The 20034-nt window shown below is 35.9% G+C and overlaps 1 long non-coding RNA gene across 1 annotated transcript in view; it reads right to left on the reverse strand.

Moving 5' to 3' along the window:
• Positions 1 to 5548: 5548 nt before the first annotated feature.
• The window catches only part of LOC146997980 (uncharacterized), a 53037-nt gene continuing 38551 nt past the window's right edge, over positions 5549 to 20034 (reverse strand). Inside the window, exon 3 of the long non-coding RNA XR_015039978.1 lies at positions 5549 to 5692. This is a non-coding gene — a long non-coding RNA (uncharacterized LOC146997980). The remainder of the gene's footprint in view (positions 5693 to 20034) is intronic.

Below are 20034 nucleotides of genomic sequence, written 5' to 3' on the forward strand. Positions count from 1 at the left end.
GCAAGTTTAAATAATATGACCACTTATATGGTATAAAATCTGACGTGAAGTAAAATTTTCAAAATGCATCAAAGCCTTTCACAGCCATATATTAACTACTGGATGAATTCAGATTACTTCTCGTGACAATATTTCATTTCATTTCATTATGCTGAAACTTTTTAAACTAATTCTACTAACCCTTCCCCAAATAGTCAGTATTCTATCAGCCAAAATATAAATTCGTTGTCCTTAAATATCCGAGTAAAATTTAATAAGGCATACTTGCATACATTAGAAATTTTATAGAGCGCTCTGATATAGCATTGTATAAAATCTCTGATAATACATATTACAGGTAAAATATCGGGTAAAACTATGCAATTTCATCAGATTTTCTAAAATATGCTTACTTTTTAATATAGGTTATCAAATTATACTGTTTGTTATGTTCTCATCAGTTTGTCATCAAATAAAGAGTAAACAAATCAGTTTCTCATCAAATAAAGAATAAACAAATCAGTTTGTCATTAAATAAAGAATAAACAAATCAGTTTGTAATCAAACAAAGAATGAAAATGCTAATCTTTAGCAGTTAAAATTACAGCTAACTACCAAAAATACAAGTGCTGATAACTTTCATACTGAGGAGTTGTCAGTTTAGAATTTCTTCGATCTTTTTTCCCCTTTCATAAAAGCACTTTTTTTAGGAATCTCTCTCAAAAGAATAAATTACAGCTTCTATGTTTCCTCTTCCTGATATTTCCCGCAAATTTCCGGGGAAGCTACACTTTTTCACAGGAGTCTCAGAATAGTTTAAGTAGAAGAACTGATTTACAGATTTAAAAAGCGTAATTAAACTTGGCCTATTCAGAGGATTCTGTAACTGTAACTTAAATGCCAACTGATTCCAAAATTTTTAGCTAGACAAATCAGAAGATGCGCTAAATGATTCCTCCCTCAAAAAAAAAAAAAAAAAAAAAAAAAAAAAAAAAAAAAAAAATTAACAAAAATTTCCAAATTTCCGCTAGGAGGCACTACAGACAAAATGCTTGAAAATATGCAGCAAATAACTGTGGACTCTTTTAACATTTTCGAGATCGAGTGAGTAACATTCTTTCAATTACGATGACTATTAATTTTCCAGATCGTGCATTAATTGTTAAACTGTTTTACAAAAACCAGGGAAGTAATGTAGCAGCACTTCAGGAATTTCGAAGTCGAAAGAACTTATGTCGGGGACCATTCTTTCTGCAAGATGTGGCAGACATATCTCGATTAAAAAGAAATTGGGTCTCTATGCGTTCAACATGGTATTGGGCGAAAGCCTATACAAAAGTCATTTCAAAGATAGAAACGGCCCTTGTCAAGCAGTCACTGGCGAATGAGGATGGAGTCAGTAGTGCACGTACATTCACGACAATTAGGCATATCGTATGGAAAAGTGTGGAAGATAATGAGGAAAAATTGTAAACTTTTTCCCGTTTAAGCTAAACCACAACCAGCAGCTGCTTGTTACCAACACTCACCGTCACTTTTCTTTTGCACTGACTTTTGGTACCCGAATGGAAGTCGATGACTCTTGGCCGTGGAACGTCCTCTGGAGTAACGACGCACACTTTTATCTCAAAGGAACGATTAAAGCCTAGAATTGTCAATCTTTTATCCATTTGGTTACTGGGTACTCCCCCAGCACATATTACGAAGTCAATTTATTCTAACAAATTTCCTTATAATTCCTTCTAATATGCTTGTACATCTATGATGTTTTCTTCTGTTGTCATGTGGATTATACAATTATCAACAATTTTATGCTGTAAAAGAATTCGTTTTATCTACAGAGTATAGAAGCTCTAAATCAAGCATTAATGGAATAGTTATGTGGTCTTTAGTTTTCTTCACTGTACACGGATCACTGTTTGCTACCCTACAGAAATGGACCATTTTTTTTTTTTTTTTTTTTTTTTTTTTTCATTCCCCAGCACATAATTTCCTTATAATTCCTTCTAATATGCTTGTACATCTATGATGTTTTCTTCTGTTGTCATGTGGATTATACAATTATCAACAATTTTATGCTGTAAAAGAATTCGTTTTATCTACAGAGTATAGAAGCTCTAAATCAAGCATTAATGGAATAGTTATGTGGTCTTTAGTTTTCTTCACTGTTCACGGATCACTGTTTGCTACCCTACAGAAATGGACCATTTTTTTTTTTTTCATTCCCCAGCACATATTACGAAGTCAATTTATTCTAACAAATTTCCTTATAATTCCTTCTAATATGCTTGTACATCTATGATGTTTTCTTCTGTTGTCATGTGGATTATACAATTATCAACAATTTTATGCTGTAAAAGAATTCGTTTTATCTACAGAGTATAGAAGCTCTAAATCAAGCATTAATGGAATAGTTATGTGGTCTTTAGTTTTCTTCACTGTACACGGATCACTGTTTGCTACCCTACAGAAATGGACCTTTTTTTTTTTTTTTTTTTTTTTTTTTTTCATTCGCATAGCTACAAATTTTGATAACTTATCTCTGATTATTTACTTTTATTACGAAATCGGGGCCAAAAAATGGTTATAAAGACTTTAACTCTAGCACTTGATATAAATGTTTTATGAAAAATAATATACTTTAATAATTAAAACTTTATTTTGAACAAAAAGATCACGAATAAAATAAAATATATAAAATTCGTTCAGAGCTTCTTACATTTTCGGCAGTAGAGTAAATTTCATTCAATAATCCACATTCCTTAGTCTATTCATTATATTATTTTCTTGGCATTTCAACATTATGTTTTAAAATTAACAACTTTTTTACAGTTTCTTCTCGAATGTGAATATGTTGTTCATCAATAAAAAATCATATTTCCATTTGGCATTTCACCTTAACAAAGGGAACATAAAATTTACATCTGAATTTTTATTGGAATATTTAATTCGTTAAATTATTGGAAATTTTTATATCTTCTTTTATCAGCTGAATATGCTTTAAAGATTTCCCATTCACATGTTTGTTATAAGAGAAACTTTATTGCTTGACACTGTTCACTTCGTTGAACATATCGTTCTTAAATGACTAAATATAAACTGAGAAAATATTTTATTTATTTATTTATTTATTTATTTTTGAAAAATTCATTACAGTTTTTCTCCCTAAGGCAAGCGATTTCTCGTTTAAGAAAAAAGTAGTCACATTTTCTCCTGAAAAATTGATCTCTCATCCATTCGTTTACGTGTTTAAACTCCTAAAGTAAAACTTAACTATATTGTCGTTCATTGGCTTTGTTTAATTATATTTTGCTATTAAATTGTTTTAATATCGTTATAAAATCTTAATTTGTCTTTTCTCTGGCTTTAATTCGTTAGCAGTTTGTATTGCATATTAAATTTTACTCTTCTATTTATCTTCACGAAATAAAAACAAACGAATTATTTGTTTTACTTTCGAGTTTTTTGAATATTTCCATTCAAATGATGAAAATAATTAAAAAGGCTTAATTTAATTAAAATAAAACTTAATAACTCTCTTCTGTGTTTTCTGAACATTATTTAAAATTTTTTATATAAATAATTTAAATTTTTTAAAATTAGTATAGATATTTTAAATTAGTAGAGCTTAAAATGTACCCATAAATCGAATAGCAATGAAAAGTTAAACGTACCTTCTTCTTAAGGGATATCATTACAACAGCATATAAATATATTTTTGTAACAACAATGTATCTATTCAAAGTAAATTAGTGTTGCTTGGAAATGTGCAATTCTCAGGAGTAAAAAGTCAACAAGAGGATATATTTCCTGGGGAACGGGGTAAGGACCAACTCAGATATCCTTCCTTTAATTCTAATCCTGACCTAAATTAACTAAACTATCATTCATTTTTGCATACCATCAATGCTAGAAGTAAAGGTAACTTTCAAAGTAAAAACTAAAATCAATGCAGTGTTATTAAAAGGACTGAACATTGTACTCAACAAGGAGAGATTTTTTTTTTAATCACCAATATGAAATCGCGTTATTTTGTTTTAATCGCCAATACGAAACACTGCTTTCTTAATGATGAGTTCGATCTATACGCAAATCTGGTAACAAGTATAAAATCCCCTATACGAATCAAGCAGATAGTGGATCCTAGTTGACCTCGAAGGCTGACGGTGTTGAATGCCGCTCGATCGTGTCTCAGGTGTGAAAATTACAAACTGCGATCGCCGAATAATTGGGACCCCTTATCTCGCATCGGCATCGGCCGTCGAAGGCAGAAAAGGGGCCCACCGACAGACATGAGGCATGCCTCAGCGGATCAAAACGGTGGGGTGTGGGAAAAGTGCAAGAAAATGTGAAAAAGGTAATGAACGGTTTGCGGAACAATGAGAAGGAATTGTTGCCGATTTCAAGCTGTTGGTCTTAAGGCAAAGTTGTTGAAATTACTCACGGGAATAACATAAATAAAGATAGATAACTGCTTATACGTGCTTCGATCTTGATGACTTTGAAGCTGTAAATGCAACATTTTGCCTCTGTTTTATCTTTACTAATATTTCATCTTCGCACTGCAATCCTTTTTAACTCTCGAATATGTATTACGATCCAGTTAGTGATTAATATTTCTGGGTAAATGGCATAGTAATATACAAGTCAATATTTTTTCACGTACAGTAAATAACCATTGGAAGTTTATTTTTAAAAATTCGGAGATCTGCTGTTTAATATCTCTAAAAGTCACTGGCTTCGACTTTAATGCTTTTGAATTTAGTGAATTAATATTAAGGAAAAAGTTATGATTAATTTTTTCCTTCCAAATGCTAAACAATTCTTCATAATTTCACTGACTTCTGAAATCATAGGGGACTGTTTAGCAGATTTTTAAAAAGTGAATTATTTTAATAAACAAACAGTACCACGATCCGTATTAGAAAGCCAAATGTTTAAATATTTATAACCACAGCAAGTTTTAAAGATGATACAGGCAAAGTACAGTTTTACGGATATCTCCACGTTTTCACAAAGTAATTCTAAAAATTATATTGTAGACACCTTTTCGTCTCATCTTCTTTCTAACTAAAAGGATCACAAAAATGTAAGAGTTTATAATAAAACTATTCATTAACACGTCTGTTCTTCAGACTCAAAGTTCAAGAGAAGTAGAAATCTTCGATAGTTTTCGGTAACCAAACACATGCCAAAATTAAGCAAAAAATGAAAGAACAAAATTAACACGCCTAAATAAACCTTAACTGATTCCTAGCTAAGTCGCGGTTAGCATAAACTTATGCCAGTAAGTTAAATTGTAACAACAGAGAAACTAAAATAGAGTGATGGTCAGCCTATGCTGCCAAGAGCTTTCTGAAAAACTTAGAATCTAAAAGCTTGTTTGTCATTCAATTAATTTATATTCTGATAAAACTTACAAAAGTTATAGAAATCCGAAATACTAAAGTAACTGAACTAATTAAAATACAAATTTCAGAGGTTCAAGAGAGTTAACTTTGGGAAGTAAATTTAAAATTCAGAATAAATACTCGATAGAAGTAAAATGAAGATAATTTTATTACAAATTCTTAGATGAAACATTACAATCTTTAAATACAAGTTTTGGGATGATTTTCTTCATAGATTTATTGGTGTAATGGAGGAAGCCAAATGATCCCCCTGTTCCCCTGTTTAAGACTGATGCTGAAATTCCGTCTAGCACTTTTATCATCTAAAAGAAAAGGTACGAATGTAGAAAAGGGAATAAAAACATACAATTTACATATGAAGTAGAGGGTGTATCGCTGAATACATATAGAAAACCAAAATTACCATAAAACGCAATCCCGCAGTCTTACCACAACGCCTTGAAAAGGAGCATGCCAGACCTAAGCGTCAGCTCGCAAGCAGCGGTAGTTCCGTGTAATCCGAGACAGCCGAAGAGGGAAAACATGAGCCGGAGACACTATTTGCACGATGAAAAATGAGTTGGAGGGCTGTCGGGATGTTGCAAGCTGGTGCAAGACCAGTTGTTGCGAAAGAGATCAATGTGCATCGTAGTGTCATCTATAGGCTGTGGAATCGTTACCAATGGGACTGAAGCCCTGTAGAAGATATAGATCTGGACGCCGGAGGATTACCACAATGGCAGACGATCGCTTCCTGTTGCTATGTTCAAAACACCGTCGCCCATATCCCACCAAACTGTACTGCGTTGACTACATGAAGGAGGACTGTACCTGCGGTTTGTGTTTCATTGTCACCACACCATGTCAGAGCGAGGCTGAATGCCCCTGTGATCATCGCAGTTAGACACTAGAGCAGTGGGGTCCCGTACTCATTACGGATGAGTTTCGATTTGGCATCCAAAGCAATTTACAACGGCAGCAATATGGCGAGCTCCATGGTGTAACGTCGTCAGCTATTTTCCCACGGGCTCCCACGAAGTCTGGGAAAAGGAGACTTCAAATGGGCGCCAGATGACCACCCTGATGACACTTACGAATTCTTGAGGTCGAACGTGACCCCCAACAAAGTGCGGAAAGCATATTGTTTTTACGAAAGGAGAAAACTTTCATACAAGTTCTCACGGGTTGTGGAGTGTCCATTGTGTGTATGCGACAGACTGTCGCAAACTGCCTGTTTCTCGAAATAATTTAGATAGACCTCCCAAAAAGACGTTCTGAATTTTCCCACGGAAAATTTCAGTTTCTCAGGCTGTCAAGACAGTATCTGAGAACAAATCAGCGCCTGTTGACCAATGGAGAGATGCTCCGAAAAAGACGTTTAGCGAATCACTGCAGCAGACGCACAAGACACGCCCAGAAAACCTGGACATAAAAACAGTGAGTGAAAATAATTAGAGAGAATTTAGTCTGAAAAATACGCAGTCGTTGCGTAGAGAAGAGAGAGCCTTTCTCTTGTATTTTACGGCTCTTCCCGAGTCGCTAGTAAGCTTTAGAGAGCCCCTTTCTCTCTTGTGTATTTTACGGCTCGTCCCGAGTCGCTACTAAGCTCTGTCAAGAGCGGAAAAAGAAACCCTCAAAGAAGCGTAGCCGGACTTTTTCTCCGCTACCTCTGTTTGAACTCAAGTGATTATCGTTTCCTATTGTAAACGGACTACTTTGCTAAGCAAACTACTTTGTTATGATAAGCAGTTGAACTTACCTTCAAATTCAATTTGTGAAATTTAACACTTACCTTTATTTTATTTACGCTACCAATAATGAAACCCTGACTGTTCTAAAATCGCTACAGCTAGAAGGTATGTGTTAATTGGTGGCAGCGGTGGGATCGTTAAACCCCAATAGACAAACAAAGACGTGATCGTTTTGGAGAACCGTCCCGGTTCTTATCTTCATTCAGAATCAGCCGATTCTCGCAGTGGAAAAGAATTCTTTCGCAGTAAAGTTTGGAGAGTTTAACCAGCAGCTGAAAAGGGATCATCGATGAGAAGCGTTCGTGAAGAATCAACTACTACAAAGACTAGTTCCGGATGTGCCTGGGAAAGAGTGTGAAGTAAAAGTCTCCCTGGGTTGTAAAGACAAGATATAAGAAGTCCAGACAAGAGTGAAGTGTTGTGAATTCGCGTTTGGTGTTTACCACCCTCTGTGCAGTGAAAGTGCTTTTGGTGTTTAGTGAAAGAAGAATCGCCCAGTCGACTATTGTTCAATTGGTTTCCTTCTTCGGTCATTGAATCGCGTGTGCAAATAGAAAAGAAAGGAAAGAAGAGCTGTTATTTTTTTTGTCTGCAATGGGTAAGTTGATATGGCATTATCTTTTTAAAGAGGCATTTTAATGGAGTTTGTCTTTTGTGTATCGAAATTATTTGTTTAAATGGTTACTCGTAAATGTTTTGTTTTTGATGAGTAGAGAATTTTATAATAGTATTTTCAACCTTTAGAAAGCACGCATCAGTTGTAAATTGAGTCAATAAGTATTGCTCTTTGTGACTAATATTCTTTTGCCAATAAGCATTTAGCAATTTTTTTTTATATACTGCATTAAGTATGGTTATGTGTTAAGCTGCAACAGATTATTTAAGAAATGCTTAATTTACTTTAATTTTTTTTTCCTGTGTTGCTAATGGTACGTATTTTATGTCATACACACCATAAATTGCATTGCTATGTTGTTTTACTGTAGTATTTCTGGATAGTGTGAAACTTTCAGAGTAGACAAACTGGTACCTTTAGTTTTATTTTATTGTATCATTTTAAAATTTTGTCACTGGCAAAATGTCATATCTTGGCAAGGGTAGAAAGCAAGACCTCATAAATCTGTCTGTAGAATTAGGTCTAGAAGTTCCCCCAAATGCAAAAATACAAGATCTTAAAAACCTCATTGTACAGAGCCCTCAGTATGACGAAAAATTCGTCGAGGCAACACTAGAGTCGATTATCGAAGCGTGAATCGAACAACATAGACTCGAAGAAGCCGAAGAGCGTAAACTTGAAAGGGAAAGGGAGAGAGAATTTGAATTAGAACGTCTAAGGTTGACAAACGCCAATAATGGCAGAGAAAATTCTCAAAATAATATTCCGAGATCTATGAGAGATTTGCAAAATTTAATGCAGAGATATAATCCCGAATCATCGGATATTTCGCTTTACTTAGCGATGTTTGAGCGTCAGGCTCGCAAAGCGAAGGTAGAGGAAGGAGACTGGGTGTCACATTTGATGGCTTTATTGCCAATGGACATTGTTTCTATTATTCTACGAGAGCCGGAACAGGAGCTAGATAATTACTCCTACGTAAAGAAAATTCTTTTGCAGCGGTTTAAGTTGAACCCAGAGGCGTTCCGCATCAAATTTGTTCAACACCAGCGTCGTGCGGGTAGTTTATATAAAGACTTTGCTTTTGAGTTAAAAAACTATCTAGATGAATGGTTAAACGGAGTAGACGTACGAGATTTCGATGCGCTAAAAGACTTAATGTTGACGGATCAAATTAAACGTCGAGTAAACAGCGAAATTCGCGAACACTTCGTGGATGAGTGGCCGAGTATAATATCTTCTGCCGAACTAGTGAAGAAATTAGATGAATATGAAGCAGTACGAAAGTCCGTAAAAAAACCAACAGGTTTTACTAAAAATACCGAACAGGATTCAAATATTAACGAAAGGAAAAAAGGAGAATTTTCAGATCGAGTACGTCGCCATGATAATGTTTCGAAAGAAAAAACTGCGGAGAAATGGAAGTCAAGTGTTTTCGAACAACGGACAATACCTAGATGTTATGAATGTAATTCAGATAGTCATCTCCGACCTCAGTGTCCTCGGTTAAAAAGACAAGAGGCCGCTGAAGCTGTAAACAAACTAGGCATTTCAGAATCTTCAGAATCTATATGAGTATAGCGAGAGTAAATAATCGAGAAATGTGTGTACTCCGAGATACTGGCTCCACTATCGATCTGATCGGATGGGACCAAGTAACACATCAGATGCTTCTGAGGACTTTGGGAAAGTCATTACTAAAGCCGCAGTGATTAGCTCCGACCTGAATCAAGAATATTATCTGCTGGGAACTCGAACAGCCCGATTGATAGAACAGAATAAAATGCAGCCCCATAAAATCAATGCTGTTATGACTCGAAGTCAAACGAAAGCTTGCAGCAGGAAAGAAAATTCCCCTAGCCAAGGTCCAGAGAACAACGAAGTTGAGCGCCCCGCGGGGCGAATGAATGACGAGGAGGAGGGTGAAATTTTCCCCGTCCAGTCAGCTAACGTCCGAGGCAAAGAAAGGGTGAAGTGTCCTCACCGTTCGGAGAACAGGTCAAGAAATGGACAAATCAAGATAACAAAAGCGGTCATTAACCCACGAAGTGCATGGACTTCTTTAGATTTACGAAGAAAGCGAAACATTTCTATGAAAAAAACGCTGGTCCGTCAGGACGAATTTTTGTCTGGAATCCCGGAAGAAAGAACTCGGAAAGAAAGAAGTGCAGGAAGACCCCCGGAGCGTTTCCATTCACGATGTGCTGTTCGGAAATCTGAAACTGAACATCGAAATCGAACAGATCACTGGCAAAGTAGTTTTCAAGATAGAAACACAAAATATTTAGCCGTAAGTGGGAAACCCACAGACATAATGAAAGCTCATAGGTGCGAAAACGCACCAAATAAATTGAGATTTTATCTAAATTAGGTACCAATAGGAGCCGACAACTTGTTTTGAGTACAATAATTTTTTGTTTGTTTTGTTTATTGTAGTACTTTGTATTTGTATATTGAGTGTTGATCCTTTTAGAATTACTTAGGATTGTGTTCCTTAGCTTTATAGTACAGTTGCAACCTTATAACTTTGAGGTTGTTTATCGCCCAGGGAGGCTAAATTAATGTCGATGGGCTGAGTCATCTAGAGAAACACTCTGTGCTAGGGTATGAGTGTTCTCGTTCGGTTATTGACATGTATTTTTATACATTTTTTATAAATATTATACCAGACTAATATACAGCTTGTTTTGTTTCCTGTTAAGCATATTGTAATCTGTGTATATATATATATATATGTGTGTGATTCTGATTTTAAATATTCCATTAATTCTCGCCTTTAAAGTTAATGCCTTATTGACTTATATGTGAACTTTTCAATAGTGGCATTACTAGTACTGTTATTAATCAATGTAGCTGTGTTCCTGTAAAGGTGTGTTTGAAAGTGTTATCGAGAGAACACTTTATTTCGTGTCATTTTTTTAAGTTAGTGAAATGATGAGGAGAACTTTCCTCTTCGTTTCAACTCGAGAAAAGTTCTTCCGAAGGGGGAAGGAATCTATAGCTGTAACGTCGTCAGCTATTTTCCCACGGGCTCCCACGAAGTCTGGGAAAAGGAGACTTCAAATGGGCGCCAGATGACCACCCTGATGACACTTACGAATTCTTGAGGTCGAACGTGACCCCCAACAAAGTGCGGAAAGCATATTGTTTTTACGAAAGGAGAAAACTTTCATACAAGTTCTCACGGGTTGTGGAGTGCCCATTGTGTGTATGCGATAGACTGTTGCAAACTGCCTGTTTCTCGAAATAATTTAGATAGACCTTCCAAAAAGACGTTCTGAATTTTCCCACGGAAAATTTCAGTTTCTCAGGCTGTCAAGACAGTATCTGAGAACAAATCAGCGCCTGTTGACCAATGGAGAGATGCTCCGAAAAAGACGTTTAGCGAATCACTGCAGCAGACGCACAAGACACGTCCAGAAAACCTGGACGTAAAAACAGTGAGTGGAAATAATTAGAGAGAATTTAGTCTGAAGAATACGCAGTCGTTGCGTAGAGGAGAGCCTTTCTCTTGTATTTTACGGCTCTTCCCGAGTCGCTAGTAAGCTTTAGAGAGCCTCTTTCTCTCTTGTGTATTTTACGGCTCGTCCCGAGTCGCTACTAAGCTCTGTCAAGAGCGGAAAAAGAAACCCTCAAAGAAGCGTAGCCGGACTTTTTCTCCGCTACCTCTGTTTGAACTCAAGTGATTATCGTTTCCTATTGTAAACGGACTACTTTGCTAAGCAAACTACTTTGTTATGATAAGCAGTTGAACTTACCTTAAAATTCAATTTGTGAAATTTAACACTTACCTTTATTTTATTTACGCTACCAATAATAAAACCCTGACTGTTCTAAAATCGCTACAATGGGCACGCTATCGAGCGCCAAACATCGTCGAAAGAGACCATTACAGAGGAGGATGTTCCTTTGTATTGGTTGGGATAGCAACGAACTGTCGCACTGGCCTCTATGTGATTCCTGGTGGTTCCGTCACAGCGATCCGATATCACGACTAACTTCTACACTCTCTTGTTCCTTTTACCGCTGCGATGAGTACCGGCGCTATGGACGATAACGGCCGCCCGCATAGAGCTCGAGTGGTTCAAAGTTATCTGGAACGTGAAACCATTCCACATATGCCATGGCCTGCTAGATCTCCGGATCTGAATCGCATGTGCGAGACATGTTGGGACGGCGGATAGTAGGTAGCAGTGTGCCGCCAGGCACCCTCCACGAACTCCACCATGCATTGCTCTAGGAATCTGAAATATGCGTATTAGAAGTGGATGGCTGCTGATCGCCAATAACCAATGGTTTTAGAACCAGTTCGAATTATGATGAGTATGTATTCGAAGTAGAACAATTAACTTTTAAAAAATTTTGTTAAAAATTCGCTTAGCTTTTTTCTTTTCTGCGTCCTCTTCCTGTCGAGAGCCCTTTATATTGGGCTCTGGATTAATTTGTTTTCTAGTGCAGCTACTGATTTCTAAGTAGAGAGAAAAAAATTTAAATACAATAAATAAATAAATAACTTATCCAGATGTGGTGTGGTGTCAGAACTGTCAGCACGTCAACATCCAAAATTGTTATGTAGTTATTTTACTGATTTATTAATACAGTTTAGTTAGAGATATTATTTAATATATTTTCCTAAATGTTAGCTTGCAATGCATACTTACTTGTAATTCTTTATTAACTGTCTCACAGTATAAATTTTGAAAAGAACAAGAACTTCCGTGAATACAAGATTATCCACTTAGTTCGCTACGGAAAACAAAAAGGTCAGAGTTGTAGTGTCTCAAAAAGGTAGCTTCGACTGAAATATCGGCCTTCCACTCTGCAGCCTTCCTAGAGAATTTGTTCAGTGACCTTTTTTTCCACTTTTCCAATGACATTCGCGTCTACTAAGTACTACTCACAACAAAGGGGCTTCGTAAATTCGCTTTCGTGTTCCCTCATCAACGAAATGCATTGAAATGTTTTGGGAAAATTTCTTTGTATTCTGTAGTCTCTAATCTGAAAATTAACAAAGGCGTTCCACCTAAGGGGATAGGCTAAGGGTTCCACCTAAGGGGATAGGCACCATTTCCTAAGGGAATAGGCTTCAAAAGATCAGTAATTATCTTTGCAGTTCCAGCTGAAAGGGGAGACTTTCCTATTTGTCGTCTTTCTAAACCTTTCCAAAATTTACCGCCTTTCAGCCTTTGTCAAAAAAAAAAAAAAAAAAAAAAAAGTTTTTTATCAACTTTTGGACAAAAAAATTGTATAATGTATTTTTCCTTGCACAAGTAAGTTCCACTTTACAGGCTATTAATCAAATTTGGCCCCCCTAAATTTTGCCGCCTGTCTGTGCCCTGCGTACCCTCTAGGAACGGCAGCACTGGATATGGATATGCAGGGGCAAAACGTTGTTGTTGTTGTGACTAATCTCGCTCGTCTGATATTAGAAAAATCCTACGAAATTCATCACAGCAAGGAAGCAAGATTACGTCTGTCATTGGCCTTGGGCACAATACAGTTGACAGTACGTCTTTGCTCAGTTCTGCTTCCAATTTTGAAGAAGACCACCTCGGCAGGACGAGCCCGAGAGTCTTCCACCCCTCTTGCCATACCACCAACCTCTCGAGAGCATTTTTCGGCCGCATATTTTGAGTGCCCCGATGCTACAGAGACATATTTTGAGTGCCCCGATGCTACAGAGATAAACTATACACTATACACTTACAAAGGATACACACTTCTCCAGGATTCGAATCCGGACTTTTCGGTATGGTAGTCAGAAGTTGCTGACGGGTACTAGTATTTCTTTTGGCTGACGGGGAAAAAGAAGTTGAAGACGAAAGAGGATACTGGAGAGATATCCTAAAGTGAGAAATGGCAATTTTTCAATATCTTGTCAAAACTAAGTTCCAAGTGGAACTACAGGCAATTTATAGAGAAAATGAAAACTTTCTTCGACTTGTCCAATTACTTGAGCAATTCAACCTTGTACTGCGGGAATATATTCTGAGAAGCATGACAGGGGAAATGAAGAGGTTAGTTACCTGGGAAAGAATACTCAGAATAAAATTTTTATTTTAACGGGCATAAAAGTTAAAGATGGGATCAATTCCAAAGTAATTCTGGAAAAAGATTATCCGATTATTCTCAACTTCACACCAGATGGAAGCCAAAAAGAAAAAAAAAAGTCGGTGACAGTAAGATAATGCTGAAATTAGCGGAAGCACTTTCAAACCTGCAGAATGTTTCACAGCGTTTCTGGAAAACAAGTATGCTACCGGCCAAGGACTGTATAACTTATTGTTGGAATGTTTGAAATAGAAAAATCTTCAGCTTCAAAACTATAGAGGTTAGGATGGATAATGGTGCCAATATTAAATGTACCTATACAAGCATTCAAGAGAAAGGCCTTTGAAGAGAAGAACACTGTACGTTTCGTGTTGATATCACTCCTTTTAGATCTGTAAATAGGTGCGAAGTCTTCGGTATAAGAAACTGGCTGCTAGGCAGCTGAGTTCTGAGCTCGCAATTGCCACTAGTATTTTTGCACAGCAAACAAAATATATGCAGTAGGTTTAGTAAGAAAAATGTTTTTGCTAGAAACCCAATAACTTATATTTCAGTGAAATATATAGGAATCGTTTTACTGGATTGGCATAGTGTGGCGATTTGCTATCCTGTATAAAGCTTATTACAGACAACATACCTCTTTGAACGCTCAGCAGTTACTGTGCACTTTTTCCAGCCAGATATGGGACATGGTTCTTCGAAAAGAATGGTCCGACAATGAAAGACGAGGTGAAGCCACACCAGACTGTCAACTTAGCTGGATGCAGTGACTTCGTCGTGCATTCAGGAAGATTCAACATCGCTCATATACGAGAGTTCTGCGTGTTGACATTCCCGCGTAGTGTGAAGTGCACCTCATCTATCCAGAAAGCGTTGAACAACCATTGATGGTCGTTTTCAATTCTTGCCATCGTTCACTCGGCAAATGGATCGTAGCTGTGCCTGCCAGTTGTAACTCAAGCAATTAATAGGGATAGAGCTGCAATATCCCTTGAAGGATTACGTCGAATCGATGAGTAAGGCACATCCAATATCCTTTCAGCTATGTGAGCAGTGCTATTCCCCATAGATGATACATCCGCTGTGGTTTGTGGTTCCATAGTGGCTCAAATCGGCCCTTCGCCAACGAGGGTCTTCCACTTTGCGGCCGATCCTCCAAAGAGCCAATTTCTTTGAACCGTTTGACAAGCTTCAGTATTCCAGAACACAGTATAGGGCCATTCTTCGTCTTCAGCCCTTTCAACGTGCGAAATTTTCACGACGAAACAGTTGCTGACTCTCCTCTTTCTTTTTTTTTTTTTTTTTTTTTTTTTTTAAGTAGAACAACATTCACCAACAACTCTCGTTCGTGTAATGATAACATTCTGAAAGTGAATGAGAAATCCTCGTGTATCACAGTTTTTTACTGCAAGATTAATTTACACAATTCTGCCTAATCTCTGGAATATCAGGGCCCTCTACCGGTGACATTTTAAACTTTTTTTCCTGCTAAAAAGATCCGACTTCCTTGTGAGTCCTTTCTTGCAAATCGCAGTCCTTTATTATGATTTCTTTCTTTTTTATGAATTTTTAAAGTTTTAACGAACTTTTGCCCCCCCCGTATACATATAATAGTATATGTGTGTGTGTGTCCGTGTTGTATTATTTTATATATTACAGAGAAGCATTCTAAGTGATGCATATTATCTGAGAAGCAAACATTCGGCTACATTATATATTTTACCAATTATAAGCTCTATAAAAATAAGTGTTATACTGCATAAAAATAAGTGTGAGTAATAGAATTTAAATATTTACAGAAATTTGCAACAGTATCGATTCTATAGCACAGTGCTCTAACTTCTGTGTGTATACGTGATCGACTTTTGATTTGAAAACAGATACGGACATAGAATTGAGGATCGAGACTATAGCCTCTCTAAGGCTAAAAAAAAAGTAAACTAACGGAATGATGGAATAGTTACTATCATAAACCATTAAAATAAAATACAAATGTTTTCAATAATTACGAAAAGAAAAAGTAGTACGCGTCAAATAACAACAGTCATAACAAATATTCCACATAATATTTGGGAGTCAACTATTCATAATTCGGAATATATAAATTTGTCATGTAAGCTGCTTAATCTCAAAATAAATAATAATTAGCTTAGGCCATTAACATTTGATTTCACATTACCTTCTACTGAAATATAAGAATAATGTGAAGAAATACAAACAGCCGGAGCACCGCCCCGACAATTAATAACTTACAGACACCTGCACAGTTATCTTCACTTTTTTCACCATCATCCTGGTTCGATCTCAAACAAGAAAAACTTTACAGACAAAACAAAACAAAACAAAAATGAGAGAGAAAGAGAGTTCTATCCGTCTATTTTGTGCAAATTTGAATTCAATGATATTGTTCAATTTTTATCGTAACAAATATTCTATATTAAAATGCTATTCAAATATTAATACTATTTATAACTTTCTTTATTTCTAATGATATTTATTCTTCTATTATCTATTGTGTTTTATTTATATTTTAAACACTTATTTAATTTACGTAAATGAGCGAGTTTATTCACAAAGTAAATAATAAAATACAGGTAAGATCTTAGTGTTGTTTTCCGATTAATTATAATATTCATCCTATAACGCCGGTTAATTGGAAGACTAGTTTATTATGTAAGTCTTGTTCAACTCTGGTAACATTGTGCTTAAGCTTAGAAGACTAGTTATTTAAACAAAATATTTTATTTGCGATTAAGGAGTTTAAAATTTATTTACAAGATTGCTTGGCAGCTGGCGAGAATGAAATTTACTTTTTTCAAACGGAAACATATAATACCACGCAAAGCTGGGTTTATGGCACTGAACATAAAATGAAATAAAAATGTACCTGCATTTATATTATGATCTTTTCCCCGGCTAATCTCGAAATTTTTTCAGCTGAGCTGGGAAAACAGGTGTGGTTAGACACCAACAAAATGATGGGGGAGTTGCCAAATTTCCCATTTTATAGCTAAGACATCGAGATCTGGATGTGATTGCTACTCGGAAACGTCCAAAACGTGTCTCTGTGTAGGTGGAAGTATGCTCTTGCGAGACGATCTGTTTTATCAACGGAATGAATCTCGGTCAGGAACAGGCCTTCATTCACTTTCGGAGGAAAATAAGACACATTTAAAGGCCTCGAAATGGTTCTTAAATGCAGTTATTACACTCGCCAAACTGCTTAACGTCGGATCTGGCTCGTTGATTCGTAGCAAATGGCACAAAAAACTTTTGAGTTTGGGAAAGAAAGATGCGTTTCTTATGAAAAATATTTATTTGTAAAATACATACTGTTCAGACAATTTTTATGTTTGATTAAGCCTCGAATACTAGTAGGCCTGTTATTTATGCTCAACTGAATGGAAACAAATTTTCGATTTAAGAAAAATTACAAATCTTGGAGACAGAGATTCTGGTTGTTTTTTTCCCCTAATCTTAATGTCCATCTCAACTATGTTTACTGAGAATAAATACAGCTGAAGAGCAGTCATTTCCGATGTGATCTGATTAAAAAACCCCTAACTGATTTCCTTTAAAAAAATTTAAATAATGACAAGAAAAGTAAGCAAGAAATATAAATAATAAGCAGAAAATAAGAAATGTAAATAATAAGAAGAAAATAATAAGAAAACATGAAGCATGAATAGCAAATAAACTATGTCATGGAATATTGAAGTTTGTTGATAAAGTATAGGTAAATTATGCATAAACAGATTTACTTGAAATAATTTAACCGCGTAATTTACTGCAAATGAAGAAAAATAACGTCTGTTCTATGCATTTTTTATAAATAATTAATTAGTTCTGTGTTTCTTGAAGAACGATTTGTTCACTTCTCTACCTCGAAATTTAAGAGTTTTTTCAAGATGTTCAAGAAATCAGGCATCTGCTCGTGAGGTCATTCATGTTGTAAATGAATTTAAATAGTGGTAACATTTGATGAACTATAACTGCTATAAGAATAAGCATTTTAAATCATGGCATCTTAGATGCAGTGATTTTTTTAATGAACATTTTACTAGGTAACATTATTTAAAAATAAGGCAACAAATTTTGCCTTTTTGTGTCACGTGGCTGCTGATAATATTAGACATGTTGAATATGTTAAATACAAGATGTATATTGAACTGACGCAATAATACTGACGCAAATCTTCACATTGAACAACGAAAAACTTTCATACACCTATGAATATTGTAAAGCGATGTATTTCTGAACTAGGAAGATGATATGTTAAAGAAATTTTAATTTTAAGGTTAAGTAAAACTTTAAATGCGATTTCTTTCGATTTCGCTCTTAGATAATTTACTAAGTGAATTCTAGTTTGATGAGAAAATTCGCCCATTTTTGTTTTAGACGAAAATGAAAAATGAATAAAAGAAAGCGTGACGGCCATACGTATTCCTGTAATTGCCAATGTTTAGTATGGCCTCTTGCCATCTGCCTTGCTTTGTCGTCAAAAATCCTCTAATTTAGAATTAAAAACTCTTATGATGCTGTTTTCAGGTCTTATGCATAATCCAAGGTTTGAAGAATCAAGGAATTTACTCAGAAAGAGAAAAGTCCGAGGATAAAGTAAAACTTACTATCAAAAGACGAATAGTTTATTCCGAGTGATAAAAGCAGTATGAAGTCTGGAGTTTTTATGCTGAAAGACAACAAACACCTTGTCCATTGACAAGCGCTAACAGCTTACGTATTATTTTTGCTTCAGTTCATCAATCTGTGGGCAGCATTTATCAGCACTAAAAGTTTGGTTACGTGAGAGCTAATCTCAGTTGGATTATTCCCTTTGCATCCCACCATACACTGTTAACCAAAGAACAGGGGCTCCATTACCTAGCTGACATGATGTCTGCCTTACACGGATTAAAGCCCCTGCCTTTTTCGGAATGCAGGTCTTTTCCTTATTTGGAAGGAGTAGGCTTTGCTACACGACATTATTGTAACTGTAGACTGGCTTTACAGTTTTCGGCATTTGACATTATTGTAACTGTAGAATATCTGTTTCTTATCACCCGTCATAATTTATTAAAATATAGTTCATGTTTGGGACGAGAAAGAGAAGAAAGGCAGTTACTGGTTCTCACTTGTCGTCGCTTTTCAGAGAGGTGATATGGAACACACTGATCCAGCCTTGTGATAAATCTACTTGAGAACATTCTTCTTTAAACTGTTGTTCTGATTAAGGATAGTGTTTTCGCTTATTCCTCAACAGTTCCATGGGAGGTATTTGATGTGGCTTGATACAGAATCTTTTCAGAAAGCACAGATGAACATTCGGAGTGTAGTTAATTTTGTTCTGTCATCACTCTTAAATTCTCGAAACCATGACATGTGCTATCGTCAAACGCATTTTTCGTGCCCTTTACGAATGTTCTGTCATACTAGAGCTGCAGTACTGTCTCTATCAAACTCATACAACAGACAATGTCTGATATATTCCTTATTCTTTGTCATTTTAAATCGTTTTCTGTCTGCCTACACCATCCCAGTGATGTCAAATCCCCATGTTATTTTTTTTTTTTTTTTTTTTTTAAGGGGATGAAATTTTGCATCAACCCAATATTATGTCATCATTACTGTGACCCAACATTTATATCATGTCTTGAGCAATTCCTTTCCATTGTGCTGGCTAAATCATCGATACCTTAATGAAGGTATTCGCTTAGTACACCTTAAATATGACCAAAATCAAATGCTGAGTATAGTATTTTTAAGAATTAGATGCATATTTATAGCTGGAGCATAGCTGGATTAAGACTTGAGAGACCCTAAGCACTTAAAAGGTTTTAGTTGTTCCACATGCATTTACGCCAGTTTATCTTCATTTCTTCTCTAGTTTTAGTTTAATTTTATCATACATTCTATGATAAAACCGGCAATGGAAAATTTTTTAGATGTCCCATTTCCTGAGTCCCTAAAAACAATTTTGTGGTGTTCTCTTTCTCTGATGCCTTATGCCCGTGTTATTTTGCTTAATGGTTAATCTAGCCCTGGGATGGAGCAATGTGTGGTTTGCAGTACCAGACATTTATTTTCAAAATAAAATAACTTTTTCTTAGAAAGCGAAATTCTGTAAAAGCACAGCCTGTGGAAATCTGCTTGTCTATATTCCACGATTACATACGTCTGACCACATGCATCTTCATGCTACTTGCATAGAAATTCTTTAAGAATGGCGTGTGAAATTGTTTCTCATCAT

Source organism: Stegodyphus dumicola, chromosome 3, assembly GCF_044657685.1.
Source record: "Stegodyphus dumicola isolate Sdum_Otavi_A_Nest chromosome 3, ASM4465768v1".
NCBI lineage: Eukaryota > Metazoa > Arthropoda > Arachnida > Araneae > Eresidae > Stegodyphus > Stegodyphus dumicola.